We start from the raw sequence: 26,632 nt of genomic DNA, 5'->3' as shown, positions 1-26,632 counted from the left end.
TCTCGGGATACTACTGTCCCTCTTTTCCTTGACCTTAGGACACAAGGAAGAACTAATGGGATAGAAAGCTACTGCTTTGTTCCTCTCCTCACCCCCACGTTTCCATCGGCAGGAGTGTACAGACTCCTGCCTCTGAGTTTGCAATGGCTCCTCCTTCACTTCTTTACCGACACCTCTAGAACAGGGGTGGCCAACTCCGGTCCTCGAGTGCCACAAACAGGCCAAGTTTTCAAGATATCCACAATGAATATGCATGAGAGAGATTTACATACAATGGGAGGCAGTGAATGCAAATCTATCTCATGCATATTCATTGTGAATATCCTGAAAACCTGGCTTGTTATGGCTTTTGAGGACCAGAGTTGGCCACCCCTCCTCTAGAAACACTAAGGGGATCTGTATATCCCTTCATAGGCAGTCAGAGAGGGGTACTCTTACAAAGTAAACTTGCTGTATCGTCCTTACTGCAAAATAGATCTTTGTAAGTGGGACACACATACTAATGAAGAAGCTAAGGGACATAAACAAAAAGGGAAAAGATGATTATGGAGTCTTTGTTTTATATAATGGATAGTCCCAATGGTGTGTTTAACTCAGGTTAGTTGAATGGCCTAATTTGGTAATAGTAATATGAGAAATAGATTTATTTGCACACATATGCTTTTTATTCTTTAAAAGGTATTCTGGTACAAGGTTGCACAACTCTGCTTCTCAAGGACTACAAGCAGATCCGCTTTCAGGAATAGTGAATATACGTTTTCAAACATTTTGGTTAAAGAGCCAGGTTAATTTTCATAGGTTGGTTAACCTGAAAACCAGACTTGTTTTATGTCCTCTGAAGACCGGAGTTGTGCAATCGACTAACTATATGCTTAAGGGCGTTTAGTAGGTAAAAGTGATGCATTGTCATTCTGTAGTTTGCTGGTGAGACTCTGCCTACCACGTTCAGTTTTGGAGGTGATGCTTATACGTTCATGGAGAGGATAGTAGTAGTTCAGGGAAGGACTGCCAAAATAGTGCCACGGCCTCCAAGTCTTACAGAGAGTAAACAAGACTCAAATCTGCTTTCTGGGATAGTGGTTCTCGAAACTGTGGGTTATGACCACGTTGGGGTTGCAAAAGGCTATTTACTCTTTTTTTTTTTTTTTTTTTTTTAAGGTTTGTTCTTTATTTCCCAGGGTGCTGTATGACCTTTGCTGTCAACTTTACTAACACAGCCTTTGGCTGAACATTACCCATACTGAACATCATAGTCCACATCCAGTCCCTCAGCCTTTCTCAGGGTACAGTTTTTGATGGGAATGTTCCACTCCCAAGAAGAACGAGTGGAGCTCTTGCTTTACTCAGAAGGCTACACCTTTCAGAAGCCATGATTTTGATTCAAGGGTATTATAGGCTTTGACTTGGGGAAAAAGTAATGCTAATGTTTTTCCTTCGCTTTAATATTCCCTCTAGAGAGAGTGATGCATTGCTTCACTTCCCATTTATACTTTTCTCATTCCAGCTGTCATCGCTTTGCTCCATGACCTCCCTTGCAAAGGTGCAGTCTGAACATTTAAGGTCTGCCAGGTTTTATTTTCTCTCCTGTGGAAGGTGACACTGATACGGTGCTTGGAGCTGGTGGCAGAATGCCAGTGCAACGCAAGGCCTGGTCAGTAGGCAGCGTTTTAGAGCAGGGTGTCCAGGTTCCTTGAAAGACTGAAGGTTAGTTACTTGGCGCATTTGTTACAAAGTAAGTGCACAGAGTATTTAACAAGAATTGCAAATCCGTGCTTGAACTGCAAAGAAAACCTGTATCGGGCCTTCACTTGATGGGGGGAAAAGTGTACTTCCTGGCTTTAAACCGGGTCTGCTTTAGATTTTTTTTTAAAGTACTGTTGTATTTTAGTAACATTAAGATGGTAGCTTTCAAACGGTGCGTGGGCGCACTTTGGTGCGTGGCCAGATATGTGGCCATTTTGTACCTTGCGCACATATTATAAAATAGCCTGACCGTGCGCCCAGTTTTAAGTGGGCGCTCACCTATTCGTGTAAATCCCACTTCTACCACATAACTTGAGAAATTTTAAAAGGGGCGTGTGTCCATGCCATTGTCAGTTTCACTGGTTCGTCCCCCAGTTCGCCCAGTTAACAGATAGGTCCTCCAACCCGCCCCTGGTTGAACAGCAGACACTCCTCCCAATTACCCCAGACCCTTTCGCTCCTTCAGGTATGGTTGCTTTTTATTTTTTTAAGCTTACACTTTGTCCCTAACAGAAGTAGCATGCCCAGGCACATAAGTATTTCCATGCATGCATTTCTCTTGGCCATGCCCTGAAATGCCCATGTCCCGCCTAGACCATGCCCCTTTTGGAAACCTTTTGATATGTACACGCAGGAGGAGATACGCGCCCATCTTAGATGGCTTTTAAAATTTGGTGGGCGCACAAGCCCAACTTGTGCGTGCATCTCCTCATTTTGGTTCGTGCCAGGCTTTTAAAATTCATCTCTAAAGTAGTTGGCAACTAAAATACAAAGGACTTCTAATTGCTTCCATGAACCTTAGTGTGGCGGGTGTGTTTTCTTTTATTTAACCAGAGACTGTCATTAATCAAAAAAATATATAATTTTATTTTTTTTTATAAATTTTGGCTTAAAAGGCCTTCTTTCCAAATAATCCTCAAGGTGGTTTACAGCATTTTTTAGCTTCAGGTGCAATAAGTCCTTGCCACGAGGAGCTTACAAAAATGGGAGAATTACCCAAGGAAAGTTGATGGGAGATATGAGATTTGAATCCTGGTTTGCCTGATTTTCAGACCTTGTTCTAACCAGTGGGCCCCTCCTCCTTCCTGGCCCAATATTGTCTTTGCTATGGCTGTATTTTAAAGAAGTTTGGCACTGAACTGAATTATTGTATAGTACATCTACATCTGCTTGTAACTAAAGTTTTCTATTTTATTTATTTGGATTTAGCTCATGTCTTATTCTTGGTTGCTCAAGGCACGTTACATTCAGGTACTGTAGGTATTTTCCTGTCCCTAAAGGGCTTACAAGCTAAGGGCCTCATTTACAAAGTATTTTTGGACCCTGGCTTCCCTGGTTCTCAACACCGCTTCCCCCCCCCCCCCCCCCAAAAAGAAAAAAAAAGAGACCTGAAATCAAGTTACATAAAAGGAACTAAATCAACAAAACAAAAAGGTTTGTTTGTTTTTTCCCCAATCAAAGGTTTCAGCAGGCCAGACAGGGCATGGGAAACTCTCCATCACCTGGCCTACTCTATCCATCCACCTTCTTAAAACAACTGCTTCATATCCATAAGAAAAATAATTTTTCAAAATAATTTTTTTCTAATTGCACTAAAAGCCTTAAGTCCAATCAACCCCAAATTAAAATAGCATCTTAACCTCATATAATATCCCCTGTTAGCTGACATTTCATGTATGTCTATACTGCTTCAGGGGGAGTCAAGGAACTTACTGTATCTGATGAGTCTGTGCTCACTGTCAGTACGTGCAGTCTCACACAGCCAAAAGAGATCATCTTCAAAGACGCCAAGAAAAGATAGGGAATCACTGTGATGAAGTCCATCATCAGCTAGCAGATACCAGGTTTTACCACTCTTTGCCTCAGGACCCAACACTAATGCATGCTACAGAATACGATTGCATCTCTGGTAGACGCAGCTTTATTACAAGGATCCTTAACTATCAAGGAATTCCAGTTTCTGAAGGTGGCATTTCCGCGAGTTCCGGTTTTCTATGAATTAACCTAAAATATACAAGAGACTGAACTCTTATGGTCAACCTAAAGTCTCGAGCCATGACTCATTACTTGAGCCTCTATCTCGGTTTGTGGACCGTTTTTTGATTTAGTGTTTTTTACGTAACCTTTGGTTTCATCCTTTTTTTTTGTTTGTTTGTTTGTTTGGTTGGTGGACTAATTTGAAACAGGTTCACTCTTTTTTTCTGAGATTCCCTGCTTCTCAGCCTGCTGCTCTAAACACTAAGCTACTCTGCTTTCAAGGACTTGGGAACGCCTTCAAATTAGGCCATGTAGAATTTTTTTTTTTTTTAATTGACATATATACATTTTAATTTATCTACACCCCTAGGATCTAAACTTCCACTTACTTGAAATAAATAAGATGCTACTTGTATTCCCATTAATTAGGAAACCAAAAAGTTAAACTTTTTTTTTTTTTATTTTGCATCTTTTTGGGAAGGAGAAACATCCTCCTATTCTTTTAGGCTTCCAGCTCAATCAGAGCTTGCATCATGAAGGTTACAGATCCTTCGTTCGCAGCCACCAGAGCCTTCCCTCATTTCTATTTCTTCTGTAGCCTACCATTGTAGTGACAGTTGTTTGGTTGGGGGTCACAGATCTTTCCTTCTTTTGGAATCCCCCAAATCTCACCTGTGGCTATCATTCCCCCTTCTGTAGGCTACCTCCGTCGCATCCCGAGCCTTTGCCAGTCCAGTGAGCAGATGCATGCTGGGTCCCAGACTCGAACACGAGTCTGCAATATAACATGTCAGTAGGTCAGGGCTTCCTGAACCAGACCTAGGAAAGCCCATAACCAGTTGGGTTTTCAAGATACCCTCAATGAATATGCATGAGATACATTTGCATATACGGGGGCTCCACTGTATACAGATTTGTCTCATATGTATTCATTGCATATATCCTGAAAATTGGACTGGCTGTGGTGTTCCCAGGGCAGATTTGGGAAGCCCTGCACTAGGCTGTCAGGCTAGCCCTATTCTTTTTTTTCATCACAAGGAAACAGGGTAATTAGTGTAGGACTATGGCTGACATTGTTTTACTCAATTTGCGCCTGTACATTGTAGCCACTGATGCGCTTTGTGTATAGTCTGTTACAGGAAGCTTGTCATTGTGTAGTGCAGGCTAAATCTTTTATCACTGAATTTTCTGTTTGATTTTGGGGTTAAACTACACCTTTGATGCCTGCCCTCCCTCTTCTCAGAAGTGCACCTTCCAGGCTGGAAACGGCTAGATTGGCCAATCAGGTGGGCTGATAGGTTTTGGCATGGAGAAATGCCTTTTCTAGGTATCCAAATGGAAAAACACTTATTTGACTAGAAAAATATTCCAGTTAATTGGCTGGGTTGGAATAAAAAACTGATAATAGCTACCTAGAATTGGTGATTGTGCAGAATAAAAGTTTTCCAGATAAAGTAATTGGCATGGATTCACAAAAATTACTGTTTGGTAAAACATTTTGCTTTGGGTTTTAAAACATTCCCCTTCTCAATCAAACTGCAAAGTGATGCTAATATTCTCATGGACGGAGTATTTCCTGTCATCCAAATGCAAAGTCTGAGTTAAGTATCCTGGACTAGAGTAGTCAAGGCTTCTAGACTGGCCCAGTCCTTTTCATTAGGAATTATGTCTTACTTATATTAACAGTTTCTAGGATTTAACACTTTGAGGGGGATTTTAAAAAAAACAAAAAAAAACAACCCTCATTTTAAAATGATTTACTAAGTTGTTTGACTTTCAGCTAACCCCTTGCCTGAGTATTATTTTTCTGCACCCTCTTAAGTGTCTTGAATTGCTTTCATTGAGTTACTCCTACACACTTTAGTTGGCAGCGAAACAAAAGGCTAGTGTGTGTTAGTAATACACTAGCACTGTCCTTTGGAGATTTGAGGCAACGTGTCTGATTATGGTTTCATCTGCTAACGTGCTTATTGTGAAGCGGAGGATCTCGCAGCTGCCTTTTCTCCCTTCCAGCTCCTCCTATTTGGTTGCATGTACTCATAGGACATTTGATATTCTCTATGGATATTGGTGAGGAGCTAAGGGTTTGTTGTAGAATTTATTATTTTGTTCACACCCCCCAGGTATCTTTTCAGTATAATAGCCCCTTAAAAAGCAAAGAGTTTATCAAAAGTTTCCCCTAGGTTTTTTTTTTGTTTTTTTTTAAATTTCTTAATCTGAATAGGGACATCTGCCTGGGACCCTGCTCTTGGTAGCCCCATCCTCAATACTATATTTTCAACATTTCAGGGTCTCGCTATGGTTAATTCGCCCTGGGCCCCGCACCTTCCTAACCTTAGTTTTGGCGATAAGAACAAAAATAAAAGTATTTGAAAGCTATAAACAATCTTATAACTGATGGGACATTGTAACACATTCTGTAAATGCCTCTGCAGGTCAAGAAGTCATGTGCCAGTTTGCCAGAAAAGTATTTTGTTAGAGGAGAAGCGAGAAGAGCAACGGGTTATATTAGGATAAACCTCACCTCTTCTTCTTTTTTTTTTTTTTTTTGGTAGGTATTACTGTTGTGCCTGGGGAACAAATTTTAAAAACAAATGCAGGAAAAACAATGTAAATAAATATTCTATGTACGTCTTCTGCTGGAATGTAACACTGCTGTGGTTATAAATTAATATTTGTATTTAACACAGTAAGATCACCGTATACTGCAATGTAAACCTGTTAGCCCTTGGAGTTTGCTCTTTGTAGTTCACTAACATTTTTCAAGAAAACAGATATTAAATGCCTCTGTGTGTATATGTGTCTGCATACACACACACTTGTTGCCAGATAGTAAAATATTATATTTACCTAAACTGTGCTACTAAAAAGAGGTATGTACATAGCAGTTTCTTTTTTGCATCTGCAGATCACAGATATTTCTTTCTTGCCCTGACAGACCGGTCCAGACAAGTGGGATTCTCCCCCCTACCAGCAGATGGAAGTAGAGTGCAAACTGTTTTGTACTGACGTTCCTCCCTATAAAGCTGTATTAGTGTGTAATCTTGTGTATAATTTTCAGTCTCTTCTGAGAGAAAAATACTGTCATAGTTTTGTGTCACTGTGAGGCAGTTTTTGCTTTGTGCTGTGAGTCTCCTCTGGCCCCCACCTTTGTCCATCTTATTACAGAAAGTACTGTTTAGACTCCATTGCTGTGCCCCAGGCCAGCACATAGCTAGTAGGGAGTACTGCATAGAATAAGATAACACACAAGCTTGTGGGCTGTGGGTAGTTCCCCCCCCCCCCCCCCCACTCTTTTCTTTCTCCCTCCCTTCTCTCCCTTTGCTAGAAGTAGCCTGGACACACAGTTCCCCCTCATTCACCCACAGATTCTTTCCCCTTTCTCTGGCCTAGTCAAGGTCACCTCTGGCAACTACTCAAGGCAGACAATGGCGATCAGAAAGGTACATACACAGTAAAATCTCCTAGCTTGGCAATTTTTCAGAAGAAGGGATCAAAGAGATCCCTCCTGAACATGTATAGTCCCAAGGGGTATAAACCCCCAGCCCATCATACCCCAGTCAGATTCCCTGCTGAGAACAGAGGTTAGGGGGTCTCCAGCGCTGACTGTCTCCAAAAAGAGAACTTGCTTTGCTGATTCACCCATCTTGGGGGTAAGGAGACACCCTTCAGGTAAAGGTGACAGCTTCTGCTAGGCTTTGTGTAAAATTACATACTATTAATTGTAGAAATTACTTCTGCATATTGTGCTGATATATTGTATTTTGTCTCAGATGTTCTCATAAGTGCTAGTTTTGTTTTGTACATATATTATACAGAAATATATAGCTTTTCATTATTGCACAAATGGACATAGTGAGTCTTAATGTTTTTCTTAGTAATATAGACCACTGGGCAAGTACTAGCAGACCATGACAATAGCCTGGTGCAGCAGGGAAGAAGTCAATAGTTCTCAGCCTCCAGCAGATGATAGCTGACCTCTGGTCCAGCAGGTAAGGTGATGGAGACTGGCTCCTGGGGCAGCGGTCTCACAGGTAGACTATTTTTCCCTAAGTGGTAGCTTTGGCCGAGCTGGGGGCTGGTACTTTGGATGACAGCAAAGTTTTAAGTAGTCCGTTTTCCCCTCCTCTCCCCCACACATAGTGTAATCAGGGCTTCAGATCCCTATATTTCCCTCCTGTGACATTGCTTTCTTTAAAAAAAAAAAAAAAAAAAAAAAAAGTGGGGTGGGGGGAAACACAGCTGAAATGAATAACTTGTGGTCTGTGGCAATGACTCTGCCAGCCTTCTGATGCCCTGCCCTCCCTCCCCCGGATTGCAGGTATGGCGCCCCGGGTAAAGTGTGGGGCCTGCTGTATAGGTAGTTTGCAGGCAACTTTTACAGGAGATGTGACTGGGCAGATGTAAATGCATCTCTGGGTGGGGAAATAAATGCAAACAAAGCAGTTTCCTCAGATCAGCAGGGCCTTTCTAAGAGAGCATTCCTAGCACTGCTGAAGCAAGGGGAATGCTACAGGGCATTCCAGACACTCCTTGGCTGCCTCTTAAGGGGAAACTCCCAGGAGAAGAAAGCAGTAAGGGGCCTTCTGGAGGAGCAGGAACAGGAATTCACAGCTGACTTTGTGAGGGCTATGCATAAAGCATTTTGCCAGTTGAGGAGCAGAAAGAAACAAGATCAAGCCAGCACCAAAACCCCTCCGAAGGAAGGGTCCCAGATCCACAAGAGATCGAGATTACAGCTGGTTTGATAAGGAAGAGGAATTCTTGGTGGATTCTCAGAATGAAGAAGAGGAGGAAGTAATTGAACCTACAGTGGTCAGGCTATTTAGGAATGAAGAACTGGGGGTCGCTGATCATCAGGGTATCTCAGACTTTGATGCTGGAGGACAATCAGCCAAAGCAGGAAGGGCCAATAGGGGACCCAGTCCTGGCAGGAATTAGGAAGCCAGCGGAGGCTTTCTTAGTGCATACTGCTGTTTTAGACATGCTCAAAGCAGAGTGGGACTGTCCTGACACATTTAAATGCAGAAGGGCTATGGGAAGGCTGTATCCATCCAGTACAGTAACAGGCAAAAGAGCTTTTTCGCAATAGAACTTCTAGTCTCTGGCATTTTCAGCTTTATTTCTTCTAGTCAATCAAAAAGCTTTTAGACATGTTTCAGAGTAAAGATGTGCCTTTCAAAGGAATGGAAGATGAAAATGAAAGGATTCAAAGGATGGGTGAAAGCTGAATCTTGAGTTAATCACTTCGAAGTGCAAGAGAAACATTAAAAAAAACAAAAAAACCCTACATCTTTGAGATCTGTGTCCCGAATATTCAGACAAGAGGCAGGACAACAAGAGGGGAAGAAGTTGAATACCACTACTGAGGCCTACAGTTTCTAGGCCAGCTCCGGACTGGGTTTCCCCCTGGCTTTCCCAGGTCTACCTGGCCAGTAACTGGCATCTATCCTTTTTGTTTTCCTAATAACTGGTTATGGACATTTCCTTCAGGAACTGCTCAATCCTCTTTTGAATCCCCACTGTTTTAGTTGCTTTCACCACATCCTCTGTCGTGTGACACAGATGTCATGAAAGAACAGGATCAAGTGTTCCTATAATGCATTAGTAACAAATGCTATTTAGTAATTTTAGCACAGTTGTCTGTGACATACCATGATAAGCTGCAGTAAATGCAGAGGGCAAAGAATTGTTTCTATTTCAGATAAACTATATAATGCAGCACATCCGTTCTGTCATTCTCGGATATCTCGGGTCACGAGAAGCTATCAACATAGTGATGCTCCCATTGATTTAACTATAATCCAGCATTCATTTTGGTTTAAGAAGATATGACTTTAAATCATGAATTGTGTGCTAAAAACTGTTTCCCGTAGACACAAAATTGGTAAAACCCATTAGTACATCATGCCCGGAGAGCTGAGCTCAAGACGTGCAGAAACCATTTGAAGCAGTTGGTTGCTGGTGCAAACCCTTCCCTGGGTGCATGCAAGACATGGATGGGGCCATAAGATTTTGAATCTCGTTGGGGTGGGAACTACTCCTGTCTTCCTCTATCATGTTTCTCTTCTCCCCAAAGCCTGGATCCTTTGGGGGGGATTTACTTTCAAGGCCCCGAGTGCTAGGGGTGACCCGTTGTACCTTCATTCTTGTCCCTGGGAGAGAGGTACTTTTCCTTCAGTATGTGTGCTGCATGTGCCAATAAAACACCAGAGCCATTGGGCTAATGTCCCAAATTAAAAGTCCTTACCATTGAAAACTTGGAGGAGAAGTCCATTAATGGCTATTAATCAATTTTACTTAGGGAATAGCCACTGCTATTAATTGCATCAGTAGCATGGGATTTCCTTGGTGTTTGGGTACTTGCCAGGTTTTTGTGGCCTGGTTTTTGGCCTCTGTTGGAAACAGGATGCTGGGCTTGATGGACCGTTGGTCTGACCCAGCATGGCAATTTCTTATGTTCTTATGGCACAATAAACGTATTCCTCGGCCCCACAAATTTTGCTTCGTTCAGTCTCTTTCCCTCTCTCTGTGCAAGTGTTTCCTTTCCCAGGGCAAGGGAAACCTCCACCCTCCAGGTCTTGGATAAGTTTAATTCCCAGATGGGCAAGGTATCCTTTAGACAGGCAGGAAAACCCCTTCCGAACTGGGAAAAAAGTTGATTATTGTCTCTGCACAGAGTCCAAACCTCTCGCTCCCCAGTGGGTGGGGGTGAAGACTCCTGATTGGTGTCCTCACTGATCTCAAATGTCTCTTACTCACAGTGAACAGATACTTTTCTCACTCTCTTTTCTCAGTCTCTTTCAAATCCCCGATGGAAGGGGGTCCCCTCGGTAACGAGCAGCTCCAATTGTTCCTTGGTAGGGAATGAAAAGGGGGCAGCAAAAACTTCCTCTCTGATCTTCTCAATAAAATTCCTTCTCCCCAAAAAGCTAGGCAAAACACCAGAAGACCGCCGCAGCCAGTCACCCCCATTCCTCTGCTTCCTGGGGATGTTGCGGGGGGGGGGGGGGAGAGGTCTTCCCTATCCAAAGTCCCCGAGGGAGAGCCTTCCCCAAGCAAACACCCTGGGGTCTCGCAGTCTTCTCACAAACTAAAGTCTCTTGAAAAAGTTCAAAATATCCCAGGATACCACCTCTGCCCCCCAGGAAAGTGGTTAGACTGAGCATATCCCTTACCTTGCAAATCCTGTCTGGAGCCTGGGTCCTAAGAGTAGGCCCAAAAATCCAACTCTGAAAAAGCTCCACACAGCTCCACTATCTTCCAAAGTAACTCTCCCTGCTCCAGAGCTCACTGCTACAAGCTGCTTTAGTTAACTGGTCAACGGGATGTCCATCCCCAGACCCTCAAAAGGGAGGGGCTGTACCGAGTAGCTCCTCCCCCCACTCTAACCACACTATTCACTCCTTAGAAAATGGAATTAGCTAAGGGAATTATTGGTGATGAACCCACAGGGCTGTCACACCGGTAAACAAAAGCCTCAACGTACAAATATGGACTGGGAAAAAAAAGAAGGAATAATTCAAATATTTGTGAAACTCTTCATGCATATTTATACGTATTATAGACAAGGATATGGCTTTGCAGTTCATCATAATAAACCTTAACATTTGAATCCAGTCGATTTGTGCAGTCAGCACCGTTGAGGAATAAGGAATCCAGGTTCGGATGCTCCATCTGCTGGTGCCAGTCAGGCTAAGGCTCACAGTGTACATGGGAGTACTACGGACTGGGGAGGCAGGGAGGATGTCTGCTGCTACTGTGGCAGCCCCTGTTGTTCAACAGGAGGTGCTAAGTGTACAGCTTTAAGGGTAGCAAGAGCACCCTGTGCCCATCCGAATATGCAGTCTGGGGAGGGGGAAAAGACCAAACCCACCTCCTGTCCATTCTTTATGGGAGAAGATAATGGAAGAGTTTTGGCATTAAGGATGCTATTTTTTTGATGCTGGGTTGGAAGGCGGTATATTAAAGGGAATGTATTAATCTACTTGGTCACTGCTTTATTGTATACAGTTTCCTAAAAACTTCCATGGTGAAAAAAATCTTACTGGTTTTGACCCAACAAGTTTAACTGCTATTGAGGGCCGGTGCTTAAAACTTCCAGAATGTATTTAAAGGAACATTTAAATGATTTTATCAGGGAAAAAAAGAAATTTGTCTATAAAACAATTATAAGTAGCTGATAGAATCAAAGTCGGTAGTGTGTTTTTTTTTTTTTCTTTTTTTAATGTAGGGACTTGAGCCTAACTGACTTGTAGACCCTTCTTATGCTTTTAACTTACACCTCTCAAAACAGCTGGCCACTGAGGCAAACGCTTAAAATCCTAATACTGATGTATCTACCCCCTCCCCCCCACCCCCCCAGCAATATGAGCCAAGGAAGAATTGATGGAGGCAAGAGGCGTTTCAAGTGCCAAAAGATTTAGTCTTAACTCATCAGTACTATAGCCATCTGATCCTGTTGTACAACCCTTCTTCTCAGTGGATTTGCCAGTCTGTTCGAAGACGCTGCACTCCTTCTTTGACAGGTGGACTCCCATCGCTGTTCAGCAATCCTTGAAATATCATCTCAGGGTCCAGGAATCCAAAATGCTCTCGTTGATATTATCTGCACAGCCAATCATTTATCTGCAAAGGGTGACCTGGACCTTTTATCCTGGACTGGGAAGATGGAGGAGAATGTCACCTGTGCACCTGCCTACTTTAACCCTCTCACCCACAGCCATGAAGTCATGTTTGATATGTTCTGCGTTGTAATCCAGGACCTCCCTACATAATTTGTTGAGACATATCAAAGAAATAAAAAATGAAATCCATTCCAGAGGTCTGAGAAATGTGAAGGCCTGGATTTATCTTCATGTTATTTGTGCTCCTCTGGGACAGTAGCTGGGTGCCGAGCTGTAGGGGGCAGGTGCTGGCAGTAGACATGGACCTACCTGAAGGTACTGGGGAGCTCTGGTGTGTTGGTGCTGAATCCCCCCCTCCCTACCCCGCCTGCCCGGTGGCCATGTTTTCGATTGGTCTCTGGCTCCTAATTGCAGGCAATGACAGAGAATAGGAGGTGGAGGACGGTAGATACTTGTTGAGCAGGCCAGGAAAGAAAGCTGGCACAGCAGAATTGCATAGAGCTTGTTTAAACACTGGCTCATGAGTGCACTCCATCCCGTTCAGTGCTGAGGCTGCCTGCTCAGTAGGGAGCAGGAGCTAAGCCAAGCCCAGGCAATCAGGCGAACTAGCATCTCAGGGCCGTGCTTCCATTAGGCAAACTAGGTGGTCACCTAGAGCGCCAAGATTTGGGGGGGGGGGGGGGGGGCAGCAAAATCCTAACGAGGTGCAGTATCAGAGCCAATACTGTCAAGGCAGCCCTGTGCTGGAGCCATAGTTAAATTGGGGAGGAGGAGGGGTGAATGACCTAGGGTTCACCTAGGGCACCACTGTCTGGAGGAGGAGCGAAGCTGCCAGCCACCTGCTATCTTTGCTCTGGTACGCCTGCAGCGTGAGTAGTTTTTCTTTTCCCACAGAGCCCAGAGAAGAAGGGAAGCTGTTGCAGCTGAAGGTTGCTGGGGATGGGATGCGCTGAATTAGTGCTGGGTAGCGAGAGGGAGGTCCAGGTTGCAAAGCAGGGGAAACTGGTGCTGGGCTGCAGTGGAGAAAGGGAGAGTGGGATGGGTGTTCAGGGCCAGGAAAAACGGGTGCTGGGCTGTGGGAGGGGAGAGAGAGTGATGTTGGGGGCCAGGGCAAACTGGTGCTGGGATGAGGGGGAGGGGAGAAAGAGAGTGAGGTGTCAGGGCCAGGGCAAAACTAGTACTGCTCTGCAGAGAGGGGGGGGGGGGGGAGGATGAGAGGGGGGTGTTTATGACCAGGGTAAAGTGGTGCTGATCTGTGTTATTTTTTGTCAGGTGATAGGACACCACCCATTTTGCTGCTGTAGTTGCTCTTTCTCCTGTTTCCACCAGCATTATAGAAGCGAGCTTTTTTTTTTTTGCTCATTCTTTTATGGGAAGTCTTCGATTTTCTCTGTTAGTTTCTGAGAAGTGTGCATCTCTGATATCTTTGCAGTTTGCACCGTATAGGAAAAAATGTTTTATTTTTCCAGTGTTACATGCAGTCTGACTTTTCGAGGGGGGGGAGGAGGAGAGTCTTTCATCCAGTGCAGTGTAGAAACAGGGAGGGAGGGCTTGGAGCAGGCACATTCACACCTCTTTGGGGCCGATGTAAGAAGACCCGCACTGAAATTTGCGATTTTTCGGCACTGTTTGGGCGTGTGTGGAAGCGCAGAACGTAATAATGGCCGCATATGCTAATTAGATACGCGCATACAATCCGCACACACCAAGCATCCGCGCCATAATACGCTCAGTAACGCGCGCTCATGGCCCTATGTAGTGAAACGCACGGACATCAGTGCAGAAACCCACCCGGACACCCTCGGCGTGCGAACACTGTGATTTGATTCTCTGGGCACAAGCTTTTCTTTCTTTAAAAAAAAAAAAAAATGAATAAATTAGTGGTCCAGTGTTAGGATCCTGCTTGCGGGCCTAGCCACAAGCAGTCCCTCACCTTCCGCGGCAGGCTGCCGCCATCCCTCCACCGAAGCGGCCTGTGCGCCGCCGCCGGGACCTCCCTCGTGGCATGGAGCCGCCGCCGGGGTCCTCTGATTGTGTGGCAGGAAGCCACCGCTACCTGTTCCTTCTCTTTGCGGCAAGGGGTGCCACCGCTGCCTGCCTCCTTTCCCACGCGGCAGGGACGCCGCTGTTGAAGCCTGCCTGCTGGACTCTCTCTAGGTGCGGGCGCGTGCCTCTTCAGTACTTTTAAAGGGCCAGCAGCGGGAAAAGCCCCGCGGCCCTCATTGATGATGTCATCCACCCTCACCTGGATCAGCCGTATAAAAGGGCCCTGCTTCAGTTCCTCAGGGCCTTCGGAACCGGTCTTCACAGTTGTCTTTGGTCTTCCTTCCGGTCCAGATCCTCCGTGGTCTTCCTGTGTCTTGATGGCTCTTCGTTCCATGTTCTTCAAGTTCCTGGTCTCGTCCCTCGTCGGAGCTCCATCATTGCTTGTTCCTGTTGTTCCAGATGCCCCGATATCCAGATGTCCTGTTGTTCCATGTCCAGATGTTCCAGATGTTCTATCCCTGATTCCATCTTCTTCATTTCCAGCTCTTCGTCCAGCTCCCAGGTTCCTTGTTTGCTCACCTTTCCGGGTGTGCCACCGTTGTGGTCCGTGACCAGCCCATAAGTCTAGAATCCTGTGCCTGCTTCCATCCATGCCCAAGACTCTGCCAGAACCTGCTCCGCTTCAGCGTGGTCTGCGACCAGCCACCAGTGGCTGTGTAGGGTGCTCCCCGGTGCAGGCCTTTCCTGAATCTTTGTCATGTCCTGGCTTCAAGTTTCATTGCTTCATCTGGTGTCTGCTTCACCTTCGGCGTGGTCCGTGACCAGCCATGGACGGCTATGTAGGGCGCGCTGCGTTGTGCACTCACCCAGTACTTTCTCCTGAAACCTTGACTGAATCCTCAGAGTATCCTGAGTCTACGCCTGAGTCTTCTGTTCCAAGTTCCATGTCTTGTCTTGTTCCTGCCCTCAGCCTCCATCTAGCCTCACGCACTCGTCGTTCCCAAGCGGCAGGTCCGGAAGGGCTATCGAATGGCTGGAGGGCTAATTCTGACACCAGCATTGCGTTGCTGGGTCTCATTGGTGCGTGTAGGTCCAGTGGAGGGCTGAGCCAGCCTCATTCCAGTTCCAGACGTTCCTTGCCTTGTCTTCAGTCCAACCTTGTTCCTGCTCCACCCGTGCCGGTACTCTCTCACCTCCCACGGTGTGCATCTTGGGGCTCCTCCCTGAGCCGTCCCGTGGTCCAAGGGCTCACAATCTCTCCTGAGAAAGCGATCGCGCCGCCGCACTCGCGACATCCAGAAGTTGATGTGAAGGTGAGTAGAGCAGTATCTAATCCTCCCTTCATGATCGGACTCCAACTGCTGGCGAGAGCGTGAAATGCAGATTGGCGATTCTGCCTCATTGAGAAGCTGCCTTCTCTCTGCCTATTCCATCCGCCTCTTGGTTGGCCCGCAAAATGATAAAAAAAAAAAAAAAAAAAAAGTCTCCCTACTGGCACTTTCACTTACCTCCTGCCCTTACCCAGGCACTAAAAACCCGCATTGAAACCGGCACTAACCCGATCTCCCTGCTGGCGTGGCTCCCTGCATTGCATGTAAATAGATAACTGCCTCCTTTGCATGCCATTAGCATGCACTCCCGCAGAAAAACCATGGGTCTTTAATCCTGCTTGCATGTGCTTTTTTTTTTCCCGCGCACAAATCCCTTATTACCTACCCGTATAGGGCTTTTGTGCGGGAAAATGCACGTACAAATCGGCGGCGGCTTCAGCGAGCCTCATTACATCTGCCTAAGGAGTCAAAAGAATCAAGAAGGAGAGTAAAGTGCCTTTCTGGTGCTGCATGAGGCATTAAAGGATTTCAAAAGGATTTCTTGAAAAAGATTAAATCGGGGACTTTAAGTATTGGGACTGTATACATTCTTTGGGCTTTCCATTTTATTTTTGCCTGCATGTTTGTTTCTAATTTGTAGCCCCTTGTTCTGTATTAGGTAAGGGTCTATCTGTTCTGCATGTGTAACTGAAGTGCAGCATTGCTGCTGGCATGTAGTAGGACTTTGTAGCAGTGCGGCTTGTTCTGTTAACCCCAGTAGGTGATGTGTTAGTGTTCTAGGGCATGGTGGAATAATTGCATTGCTGCCATGTCATAGATGAGGCTGCTGCTGTTTGAGTCCTGAGATAGTGCTGGCATGTTATAGCAAGGTTCTAAATGTTTGGGTTTTTTTTTTGTTTTTTGCAGGGCTTTGTGATACTTCTCAAAGTGCTTGGCATTGAAGGGTTTGCAGTTACTGAGAAAGAGGAGAATTGAATGACTGTGCATATATGAGAGAGTCTGGGGAGTGAATGAAAGAAAGGAATGAGAGAGAGAGTATGTGTGTGTTAGAATGAGCATGTATATGTGAGAGTATGAGTGAATATGCAAATGTGTATGTGTGTGAGCAGGGGCGGATTCCGGGTAAAGATTGGCCCGGGGATTTTCCCCAAAACCAGCCCAGAAGATACCCCGTGGTCTGCCAAGCGAGGCTCTGTCGCGGCCGCCCTCAGCAGACCATGTGACAAGAGCGACCAGCCCACCGGGGGATGCCCTGATAGGCCAATTCACCTCTGTGTGTGAAAGAATGAGTTTTATGTGCATGTTGTTACCGATGTTCCCTCTAAGGACAGGGTTGCTATGGAGCATAGGCTTTTTGCATCAAAGAAAGTAATGCTGACAGGGTAATGAAACCAAAAATGTTTGATCATGAGCAAACATTTTTGCTCACTGCAACCCAATGTATAGAAGGATCATTGGCATCCAGCCATATGTGTGCTGCTTTTTTCAGAATGGAAGTGTTAGGTAAAAGGGAGGCTCTAGATCCAATACAGGGACGACTCAATCCACTGCTAGAGAGATTTGAGTTTTTCTCCCCTGTATGGGTTTTGCTACCTGTATGGAGAGACGTGAAGTGGTGACAATTTGAAGTGAAGCAGCTGCTGTGTCTAGGTGCACCTGCACACCTCCCATCCCACCCTTCTCATCTCCCTATTCTTTGCAGGTGGCTTTAAAGGATTTCTACTTTTTTTTTTTTTTAATGCTTTTCTGCTTACCCCTCATGTGAACTATAGCGCAGGAAGGTGAGGGAAAGAGTTGGCATGAAAACAGTGCATGGTATTGAGACAGAAGGGATAAAAGGGGAATGATTAGGATGAAAGAGATCCCTCAATAGGATGATCTCATACTCATGCTAGACAGGTTTTTTTAATCTTAGAGGCTACATAACATGTACATGGCAAACTAAGAATACTACCTTCTCATGTTGTACATGCAGAAAGAAGGCTATGAGATCATAATAGCACTAAGAATACCACATGCTCATGCAGAAAGAAGGCTATGAGATCATAATAGCACTAAGAATACCACGTTCTCATGCAGAAAGAAGGCTATGAGATCATAATAGCACTAAGAATACCACGTGCTCATGCAGAAAGAAGGCTATGAGATCATAATAGCACTAAGAATACCACATTCTCATGCAGAAAGAAGGCTATGAGATCATAATAGCTCAACATGGGTGCATCCATTGCTCAGCGTAACCGAAGACCATTTCCATGACCTGGTCTATTTTTATTTTACCTTGTTGGCTGATTTGTTTGAAAAATATCTCAAAGGTATAATTTATGCCTACTCTGTGATACCACTCTGCTTACACATTCTTTGAAAACTGTGTCAACCAGCGTTTTTCATTTGGAAGTTGTCAGATTTTGCAGGATGTCATAGAGTATGCCTTGAATAATAATTTTATCTGATTTGGCACATGGCTTCAACTCAAGCACCGTTTCCCCCATCAAGTTTTCACTGCCTGAGGTCAATTTCCTTATTGCCTAATGTCAGTTAATGATGGTCTTCCATAGCCAAACACTGTTTTGTATTCAAGTTTATAAAGTTTTGTTTTTCCTAGTTATCCTTTAGGTAGCAGCTGTGCTACTCCTGGAAACAATTGTTCTTTGCAGACTGTGATGCATTTTTTATTGGACTGATGTAAGATTTATCCAAATACGATGTTATGCTTGAGCTTTTAAAGCTTAGTCCCTTTATCTGATGTTGTCATTTACTGTTTGTCCAGAGATGATGATGGCGTCTCCTGATAATGCATGAAACTTCAGCAATTCCCTTTTAACTAAGGTAGCCCTTGCCCCAAAAATCTCCTGGATAATAGGCGCTCACGGTGAAGGTCATGACCCATTGCTGCACCCATGCACCTGGGTTCTTTCTGCACAGGGAGGAAAGGAGTAGACTTTCAGGAACTTTGGGGATTTTTTGGAGCTCCTCTCACTAAACAGTACAGCAAAAGCACATCATATGCTACACATGGTGATCAAGAAATTAAATCATAAGAACATAAGAAATGCCGTACTGGGTCAGACCAAGGGTCCATCAAGCCCAGTATCCGGTTTCTAACAGTGGCCAGTCCAAGTCACAAGTCCCTGGCAAGTTACCCAAACATTAGATGGATCACAAGCTACTATTGCTTATTAATTACTGTCATAGCAGTTTACGGATTTATCCTCTAGGAACTTATCCAAATCTTTTTTAAATCTAGTTACACTAACTGCTATAACCATATCCTCTGGCAATGAATTCCAGAGCTTAACTATGCGCTGAGTGAAAAATAATTTTCTTCACTTTGTTTTAAATGAGCTAGTTGCTAACTTCATGGATGCCCCCTGGTCCTTATCCGAGAGAGTAAATAGCCGATTTACATTAACTTGTTCAAGTCCTTTCATGATTCATAGACTTCTGTCATATTCCCCATCAGTCATCTCTTCTCCAAACTGAACAGCCCTATCGTCATAGGGCAGCCATTCCATGCCTCTTATCGTTTACTGGTAACTTGATTGCAGGTAAGATCACAGTGGGTATGCTTCAGGCTAATGCATATTCAATACAGAGAAATAAAGTCCATTAGACATCACAGTTTCTATAAATAGCAATTATGCACATACCTGGTAGTAGGTGCTCATGGCAGGAAAATCCTTCCCTGGGCACATTCTCTAGTAGTACCTCAACTTCTAGATGCAGCTCTCGTAAATCCAGTAGACAAAAACAGATGAGCCTCCGACTGTTGCCTTCCTCAAACAGCAATTCTATGGGATCCCTTTCATTTAGTTATTTAAAATTACTTTTAACCTGCTCCCTCCAAAGTTTGTGATGGGATAACATTTATCTTACATAATAAAAAAATATTAAAACAAAAACCATAAAATAAGCAAGACAACAAACAGGAAGTAATTCTGATAAAAGACACATTACAGAGGGCCCTTTAGATTTCCTGTCTGGTTCCTCAGCACGGACGTTTGAATCTGCTCTCTTCCACCTCTAGTGGATCTTAAGGAAAAACTTGGAAATCCTCCCCAGAACTCCAGAAGAGCTCCCTAGGCCTGGGCACCCCATTTATGGGCCCCAGCAACCCTCCTTGAATAGGAGGCAGGAGAAGCAGTCCTCTCCCTTGAAAGAGAAAACTCTCTTGCACCTCTCTCTACAAAACAGACAAGCCACGAGGGCACGGGAGTTTTACTAAAACACTGACACTTCCCATTGGAGAGTGCCAAACACCTATCAATTCTACTCTACTCTCACCTCACACTCTGAGGCCTGCTGGTAAAGGCCAGTTTTAGCATCCCTTACCCTAAGTTTTTGTGTCTGTTGATGCGATACATGATCAATCCTTGCCCCGCAAGTGAGACCAGAGGTGAAACGAGCAGTTGGAGTTGTGAAGCTGGCCTCTTGCCTCACGTATCTTTTCCTTTTTCTATTGCTAATCACTTGGTTTCTAGGCTGGGCATGAGTCAGAGGACAGCTGCCTCTATCTGACCAGGTCTAGGACCATATCCTCTCAGCTTTTGAGGTTGATCTTGCAGTTTTTAAGATTGTATTTGAGGGTGTCTTGAGGTCTAAAACCTGGTCTTCCCATAATCAGTGCTCACTTTTTTTCATTTGGCCTAGGACACAGTTTGGGGAATTCTGGTGTCCTCCATCCTTATGGCGTGGCCTGCTTTCTAAAGCTGTGCTTTCAGCACTCTTCCTTCCACACTGGAAATCTGGCACCGCTCAAGGACTTCTGTATTGAAGAATCCTGCCTTGTCATCTTATATTGCAGATGGATGTCATAGAGCATTGATGTATTGACATTGGGAAGAACATGGAAAGGACTCTGAGAGGGAATGGAAAGTGGATTGTTCACCTGTTCCTATGTCAAATTTCATAAACTTTTATAGAAACTTTTTTTGTTTTAATAGAAATATATACTTAACTATGTTTTTTGCTTGCCGCTTAACTGTAAATGCAGCTTCCAAATGTACTTCTTTTCACTCACATTGAGAACTAAATGTCTTTCACTTTTCTACTGCTGATCAGCCACAGCAGAATGAAAAATAGATTAAGGAGCCAATAATTTACCTGGAACAAACAAGTTTCTGGTTCTCTTGAAGTTAGGAAGATAGTGATAGGCATACCTGGGAACTTTTGACTTCCAGTCACCCTGAGACTATCATGGATTAGCGGGAGGAGGGCAACTGCACAGTGGGACCGGATGCTCACAAATTTGCTCTCATAAACACTCTTACATGTTCACACTTACTTTCACTGCTCATTCTCTCACATTCTCACCTGTCCATTTACACCTTTACTTCTACCATTCTCCTACCAACACACACACACTCATTCACTCACATCTCTCCCTCTTCCATACACACATCCCCACTCACTTTCACACCCTTGCTCACTTGCACTCAGCTCTCTCCTACTCACCTACATACACTCTCAGATCTCTTCTTCCTACACAAATACACACACTCATTCTCACAAACATGCTCATTCATTCTCTCTCCCCCCCTTTCCAAACACACTAGCAACAGCAGACTCTAACTTGGGCTCCTGGAGCAGCAGCAGCCTCTTCCTTCTCCTCCTGTGCTGCGGACGTGGAGGCTGTCTGTTTCTTACTCCTCATTTGATGCACCGGCAGGAAATCGATATGTCGATTGGCCAATGCAAACAGGATGGGGCGGGCAAGTGGCTGGATACAGAAAACAGGCTATGCAGGAGCAGGTGGTGTCACGAGGAAGCGAAGATAAGAGTTAAAAAGGTCTGGAGATGGTAGAAATCACTGTCGAGTTCCTCCTTTTTCAGCCGCGCAAGACCAGTGACGTTCCTTTCTTCTTTCTGGGTCCAAGCAGATTGGTTTGACTGCAGCACCTGGAGATTTCCGGTATTGGCCCAGAGACCCGGTAATTCTTTTAGAATTCTGGAGTCTCCGGGCCAAATCCGGAGAGTTCCCAGGTATGGTGATGGGAATAACACAACACCTTAAAAGATAGGATACTATATTAATTTTTCAGAGGCCTGTGGGTAGAATTCCACCTAGAGTATGGCAGTGGCCTAGGTGTGCGGTGAGAGAATTAAAGACCTGTCCTCTTCCGTTCTACCCCAGTCCATCTTCCTCTCATGCCAGAATAACAGTATTTGTTTTTGTTCTCCCCTGCTGCTTCCTTGCTAGCTAATCTCTTGCATGAAGAAACACCTTGCTTGATGCTAGGCCATATTTAACATCTCAGGATTGAATTCAGTGTGCCTTTCGGCTGTGCTGAAAACTTCCAAGTTTGTATTTTAGTACAGTTGAGTAGATAGAATCTCAGCTCTGTATGTTTAGTATTTAGTTTATTGTAAATTATTCTTTGAATTGTACCCTGTGTTGTCTAAAAGGGGCAAAATCACTCCACCTGTATTGTGCCCATTTTCCTGTGATGCTCAGTAATGTAATTAATAAAGTGAGTGGAAAAATAGCTAAAATTTAGCTCCCATTTTCTTTACTCATGCAGTAAAAATTGAGCTAACTGCTGAGGCAATAAGCTAATTGTATACAATTGTATAAGGAGTTTTAAAAAAAATAATTATTTATTTTCCAAATTCTTATATACCTCACACTCGGATACCAGACCTGACAAATGTGCAAAAATAAAGCATAAAAGCATTTAATTAAAACAAAAACCGCATCCCATTCCCAGTAGTACCTGATAAACAAACATCAGCCTTGATACCGCAGTCAACTCAGGGAATAACTAACTACTTGAACAACACATTTTTACCTTCTTTCTGATCATCAAATAATTAGACTCCCACCTGACATTCCATATTTCTGGACCGACCACTGAAAAAACCCTTTTTCGATGTGACACCTTGTGGACCTCTCATACAGACAGAATTTGAAATGGTGCTCCATGTGCTAAGCACAGCTTGCGCTTAGGAGTGTAACTCTTAACCAACTTTGGTAAATATTCGGCTCCCTCCCCCTCAAGCTACCTTAAACATCAAGCTCATAATCTTGATCTTGACTCCTTCCCTATTGGGAAGCTAGTGTAACAATAGCGTAATAGCCTGCTAACCGAAAAATGTGTGCACAAAAATATGCATAGCACAGATAAAACATTATTTTTTGCGCCTAAAATAATTGAAAAGGCTCGCTAGATGAGCATAAGGTTAAAAATAAGTGCTTCTCTTTGGGGAAGGCACTTTTTAACACCATAGTTGCCACTGTGCACAAAATCATTATATGTGCAATTGTTTGTCATCATGCGAGCACTTGGACAAGCAATTTTTGGGGCAGAATTGTTATGTGCAACTATTAATTATGCAAGCTGGTTGGAGCAGGCACTTACTGTTGCCTCCTGCTTCTCAGGTTCACTGCATAAGGTCATGCTTGGCCAACAGTTCTGCTGCCAGCTATTCTTCCAGATGTTTTACAAATGCAGAGAAGCATGACGCGATGGTAATAGGCAGTTGTGCATACAGCAAGAGTTGTAGGATTGTGACAGTTGTTCTACGTATGAGTGCCTTCCCCAAACAGCAAATGTAACAGTAGATAGTTGTGCGTACTACATCTCTGACTTGGGGGTTACGGGGCAGTGGATCTCTGCCTCAAGGACCTGGACTCAGATGCCCCAATGCTTAACCCATTTTTTTTATCCTTGGAAATTTAGCCACAGGGTCAGAGGTGGAATAAAATTAACTCCTGTTTCTGGGGCTAGTTTCGACTATGGTGCTGTGCCAGCAGGTCTTGGACCCAGGGGTTAATAAGAACATAAGAAATTGCCAAATGGGTCAGACCAAGGGTCCATCAAACCCAGTATCCTGTTTCCAACAGTGGCCAAGACAGGTCACATGTACCTGACAGGATCCTAAGGGGTAGATCCCAAGAATAAGCAGTGGATTTCTGCAATCTACCTTAATGGTTAATGGACTTTTCCTCAGGAACTTGTCCAAACCTTTTCTTAAATGCAGCTACACTTATAGCTTTCACCACATCCTCTGGCAATGAATTCCAGAGCTTCCCTGGTGCATTGATCTACTCTGGACTTGAGACCTGAATTCAGGATCCTCACACTAAAGAACACTAGGTCTGGGACCATACTAGTACATCACCATAATTTGCATTTCTGGGGATATTGTTATCCTAACTTTAATCCACTTCTGACCCAGGTGTTAAAGGTGGAAATATAAGAAAATAAGAGTTAAGCCTTCAGGACTTTAGTGCACCTCCCCGAACTGGAGATTAGCAGCCAATGCCTTCCTTTATATGGGATTCACATGGAAGAGTGCTAATTTGTGTGCATATTTTTGCTTCAGTTTATGCATACATTTTTTTTTGTGTGCTAAAATTCTCATTAAATCATGACTAAAGTTTCGTGCACAAAAATGTGTGTACAAATGGGCGTGAACAAGTGTTCAGCCCAGCATACCTTATTATAGTGGCCTTGGTATTAGCTAGAAATCTTCACAGTCCTTTCTTTTGTTTGAAGATGCTTTTCAAAAAAGTCCCCCAAATAGAATAAGACAGTCTGCTCTGAAAGTGTTGGGTGTGGCGAGCCAGCAGGGCCTTACATGCATCCTGGCTGGTTTGTGTTCCAGCGTGCTTGGGCATTCAGCATGCCTCACTTGTGGAAGATGGTGTTAAAGCTTCGTTCAGCATGTTAAATAAAAGCTGTGATACCTTTTACAGTTAATGCTAGGCAGTGCTGGAAAGCAAAAGGGGAAGGGATTTTGTCCTCCTTTTAAAGTAGGCTGAAAACATCAACTTTTTTTTTTCCTCTTACTGGCATAGCTTTGAATTGATGCCCAGCGCTGAAAGGTAAACATTTTTTTATGAACAGAACCACTCACGATATCGCTAATCTTCTCATTAATAATTAAACCAGGAAGTGCAGCAATCAAAGTATCTAAGTCACCCGTCAGGAGAGAGTGAAGAGGAGATTTAATGATGACAGAGAGCAGCAGTGCTTCTGCTCGGAAGGACAACCTTTAAGGGTGGAGGAAGAGAGCTGGACTCACATTTTGAGCATTGGGAACTGAGGAGAGAGACTAGTGAGCTCCTCCTGCCCCCTTACTGGTCAGTCTTTTAGTTGTGTCCCATATAGTCACTAGGGGGGTTGATATTTGTTTTGTTTTTTTTTCAAGGTGATGGTTACCGAAATACAAACTGTAGTGCATGTAGAATTAACAGAATCCGTTCTTATGGCCTTTTTCTCTTAAGTGTGGAGGAAATTACCAGGCAGAAGGAGATCAGATTAAAAGGGAGACTTCTATCCTCCAAATTAAAGGCAATTTATTGTCCGGTCAGGCAAAAGCAACCCCATGGCAGGATAAGTATTTCCCTATAAGGTGTGCCCTGGAAAAGCCACCACTCCCTGATGCTCAGATCCAGGCCAGCATTTGGGTTCTCTCGGCGCCTCGCAGCCACAAGAGCAACCAACAGCGACTCTTAAACATGTTAAGAGAACCTTTACATGCCTCTTTTTCCTAGCTTCCGCGGGGGTGTGGTAATTAACAGCCAGCATGCAGGGTACGGAGAGCCGGGCCCTGCTTCATGCAACGGACACAGCACCTCCTTCCACTCTCAGTCATCCCCAGGCTGAGTGAGACAGGGAGAGAGTATGCACACGGAGCGCTGGATGCAACTCCTGAGTGCTGGGGGCAGCATCAGCAATAGAGAAGCTCTGGCAGCCACGATGGCAGCCAAACTAACCAAGCGGGCTTCCCCCTCATCACACCGACCTTTCCCTCTTCCCACACAGTGCGTACTGAGGGAACTTAGCCAATTGTGACCGTCCCCCCCCTCGCCCTTTGCCTTAAAATTTGGAAGAGAGTCTGGAGGGGGCTGTCAGTCTGACCAAGAGTCAGGATGGTGTGCCACACATCATTAATGTAGATAGGCCTTGGGGAAACCCTGGGCTTAGATGACCAGGTTTTAGGTCCAGGAAGATAGTGAGTTGGGTTGCATTGGGAAGGATTGTTTCCTGCTGTGCGCTGCGATTGCAGAGTAGTTGGTGGTTTGTATAACATCTCCCCCACACATACATGGTACGCACCTTTCCTTCAGCAGGATACATTGCTCCTCTCCACCGCTGCTAGCATAAGACAAAATAACTTGGAATCTGCTTGCTTCTGAGGTTTCCTCCCTATCCAAGGCGGATGGGGGATGGGGGCGGGGTGGTTTACTCTCATCTGGCTGCACAATACCTTGCCTTGACGTTTGTGCACAGCAGTTCCCTTTTCAACTTTTTTTTTTATTTTTTATTTTTTTATTATTAACCAAACCATCTGGTTGCTGGGAGCATTCACCTTGAAGAATAGTAGACAAGGCAGCGCCATAAAAATATTTAAATAGCACCAGGGAGTCAAGAGCACAACTAAATATCACTGAAAAAATGTGTCTGGATGGCCCTCCGAGCCCCATCTCCTGCTTTGAAAAGTAAATACATAAATAATGAAATATTATCCCCCCCAACAGACCCCTCTAAAGATCACGCAGTAAAGTCAGTAATTGTATAAAGAGAGATAGCATCTGGGAGGAGAAGGGAACCTTCCGTTTAAGTAAGAAATTTTTATTGCCATTTTTTTTTCTCAGCTTTCTTCCCAATCCTGCAGCCATTTTTTGCCTTGATGATTTTCAAAGAAAGGCAATTTAGCAAATATAATACCCTAAACTATCTGCTCACTTGTAGGTCATATTATTTTTTTCATGAATTCTAGATTTTAAAATGAAATATATGTAAACAAAAGCTTGGGAAACTGTCTTTTATAGGTTGAAACATGCAACAGCTGGAAAACATGACTTGTAAAACTGTAAGATTCGGCTCATCTAGCACCTTCTGCCTTAAATTAAAATATTTTGGGACAGTCCAGTATCTATTTGCTTCTTTCCGTATAATTCTTCTCATATGCTGCCCATAAATCTTGGTGGTTAGCAGTGTCTCTCTTCTGGCCCCATAT

General features: G+C 44.2%; 1 protein-coding gene across 11 annotated transcripts in view; it reads left to right on the top strand.

Moving 5' to 3' along the window:
* SVIL (supervillin) overlaps positions 1–26,632 on the top strand; it is a 348,412-nt gene that overhangs the window by 64,393 nt on the left and 257,387 nt on the right. The window contains exon 2 of one of the 11 annotated variants that reach the window (XM_029588613.1): positions 1,505–1,704. The exons of the other annotated variants lie outside the window; for them this stretch is intronic. The gene's annotated coding sequence lies outside the window, so the exon portion shown is untranslated. The remainder of the gene's footprint in view (positions 1–1,504; positions 1,705–26,632) is intronic. 11 annotated transcript variants of the gene reach the window in all.

This window comes from Rhinatrema bivittatum, chromosome 2 (assembly GCF_901001135.1).
Source record: "Rhinatrema bivittatum chromosome 2, aRhiBiv1.1, whole genome shotgun sequence".
Lineage (NCBI taxonomy): Eukaryota > Metazoa > Chordata > Amphibia > Gymnophiona > Rhinatrematidae > Rhinatrema > Rhinatrema bivittatum.
Note: the sequence above shows the minus strand (reverse complement) of the source record. Positions and strands in the feature narration are given on the sequence as shown.